The sequence below is a fragment of the Bison bison genome, unplaced genomic scaffold (genome assembly GCF_000754665.1).
Source record: "Bison bison bison isolate TAMUID 2011002044 unplaced genomic scaffold, Bison_UMD1.0 scf7180017864239, whole genome shotgun sequence".
NCBI lineage: Eukaryota > Metazoa > Chordata > Mammalia > Artiodactyla > Bovidae > Bison > Bison bison.
This window is the reverse complement of record NW_011494811.1, coordinates 4,231,693-4,234,136: the sequence shown is the minus strand read 5'-3', so window position 1 is coordinate 4,234,136 and position 2,444 is coordinate 4,231,693. Positions and strand designations below refer to the sequence as shown.

General features: G+C 48.4%; 1 protein-coding gene across 10 annotated transcripts in view; it reads right to left on the bottom strand.

The window, feature by feature from the left end:
* Positions 1–2,444, bottom strand: part of TMEM229B (transmembrane protein 229B) — a 42,404-nt gene that overhangs the window by 10,235 nt on the left and 29,725 nt on the right. The gene's annotated exons all lie outside the window — the stretch shown is intronic.

Sequence of the window (2,444 nt, the reverse complement as noted above, 5' to 3'; positions counted from 1 at the left end):
GGCCAGAACACTGTACAGTTCCACCCTCTCTTGCTGTGGGTGTCCCCCAGGAAAGCTCCCAGGGATGGTCCGCCTGCCACTTCCCAAGTCACGTAATAATCAGGCACTCTTCACAGTACTTTCCATGTGTTAACTCAGATAATCTTCAAGCCCATTTCACAGATGGGGAATTTGAGGCAGAGAAAGGCTACAAAATTAGCCCAAGTTCTTACGGTTGTACAAGGTAGCCGTCCGCTGGGACTCAAACCCAGCTCCAGAGTCTTCCCTCCTGATCAGCGCGCCTCACGGCCCTTAAGCCTGACTGCAGTCTCCTCCAAGGCACTACATTTTCTGAGTTTCTGCTTGTGGCAGGCTGAGATGGTATATGGAGAGACAACAGGAAAGCAAGAAGGACAGGAGCTTCTAGGTAGATCATCAGTGAAGCTCAGGTCTGGTGTCAGAGCTGCTGAAGGCGCTCAGCCTATCCTGAGAGGCCAGGTTCTATTCTGAAGCTGCATTCTGGCAGGAACTACGTGAAGGTCCTCCTGGGTCATAGCTGACCCTCCCAGGACCATCGCAGCAGCACGTGCCATTCAAAGACCTCTCACCAGGACATATATTACCCCGAGCTTCCCCGACTGCCAGCCTACCCCAGTGCTGCCGGGAATCTTAGATGCCCCAGCCCTGCCATGGCAGTGCCAGCCAAGAGCAGTGGAGGCTGCCCAGAGAAGCCTTGTGCCTGGAGCAGCAGCAGCCAGAGTATCAGAAACAACCGATCCACACAGAGTGGCCGTCAGGGGAGGATTCAGATGGCCTCGGATGCTAAGCAAATCCCAGCTGGCAGGTGGCGGGGGGGGGGCAAGTGGGCCTGGGGCATAAAGTCAGGGTGGCACAGAGGCTCACCAGGGCTCAGGCAGCAATGGACAGCCTGCGGGTGGTGCCTGCAGGCTGCAGGACCCCCCTTCCCAGACCTCCTGAGGCTGCCTCTCTGTTGTCATTCAGATCTCAGCTCATCCATTACCCCTCAGAGGATTCTCTGATCTCTGATGCAAAGCAGCCTTCCCCTCACTCACGGCATGCCATTTTAGTCACAGCACTTTCAGTTTCTGCTATTTTGCTACTTGTTCACTGTCTGTCTCTCCCAATTAGAAGGAAAGTTCCACAAGGGCAGGGCTCTGCTTTGTTCATTCCTGGGTAACCAGTGCCTAGAACAGTGCCCGGCAGTGAGATCCACTGGCTTTATCTGTGAATGAATGAGTTGATGATGAGTGAATGGGCTCAAACAGGTTCAGGTCCTGTTTAGGAGCAGGTATAAAAAGTTAACCAGCTCAGCCTTTCTCTTCAACTCTTTCTTGGGAAATACAGCCTTTAAAATTTTTTTTTATTTCTAGCATTTTAAAGTCATTTTCCCAATTACAAAAATGACATGTGCTCACAGTTGAAATTTAAACATGACAGAAAGGAATGACATAGAAAGCAGAAGTACCCCATCTTCCCACGTCTTAGAGAAAATCACTTTTAAAGGTATGGTGTGTATGCATCCAGATTTAATTTCATTTTAAAAGAAACAAATTCATGCATCATAGAAAAGGCATTCACAATTCTAGCAACTAGCAGCCATTATCATCTCCCCTCTGCAATCTTTTCTCATGTGTTTATTTTACAAGTTACTGTAATGTACTTATCCTGTAACCTGACACTTCACTCATGACATCATAATCATTTTTTTCAAGTTGTTATATTTCCCATGTCCTCCTCATTATAATGGCTGCATAATATTCCACCAAGTGGGGAACTATAATTTACTTAACTGAGATGCTCAACAAAGGGAGAACAACTGTTTTCCATATCCACTCTGACAATGACACCACAAGAAACATCTCTTTTATGCCTGTGCCAGGAAAATTCAGCCCTTGTCTTTGCTGGGACTATTTCCTAACGAAAGAGTTCTCAACGATTCCAGAAGCGGGATCACTGGACGAAAGGGTATAACCATTTTGTTTTTGTTTTTGGCCACTCCACACGGCATGTGGGATCTTAGTTCCCCAACCAGGGATCGAACCCACACCCCCTGTAATGGAAGCATGGAGTCTTAACTACTGGACTGCCAGGGAAGTCCAGGGCACAGCCGTTTTAAGACTGATGAGTTAGGGTGTTCTGGGGAGTTCTGTGTAATGCAGGGAATAGGTCTCTGTCTGAGTGGCTGCATTTCCTATAGTGGCCTCTGCGACCATCCATCCACCCCAAACCCCCTCCCATGGCCCAGGCTTGCTCACACCACTTTGGCTATAAATCAACACAGTAACACCCTTCCTGAAAGACTGTCCAGTCACGAACTGATTTTGTAAGCCTCGGCTGACTGAAGAGTAAATTCTAGCCTTGAATGTTAAACCATCAACTAGCAGTAGAGTCAAGAATTACCTAAAGCCGAGAAGTGCCCAGTTGCCCGTGCCCTCTCTCCTAAG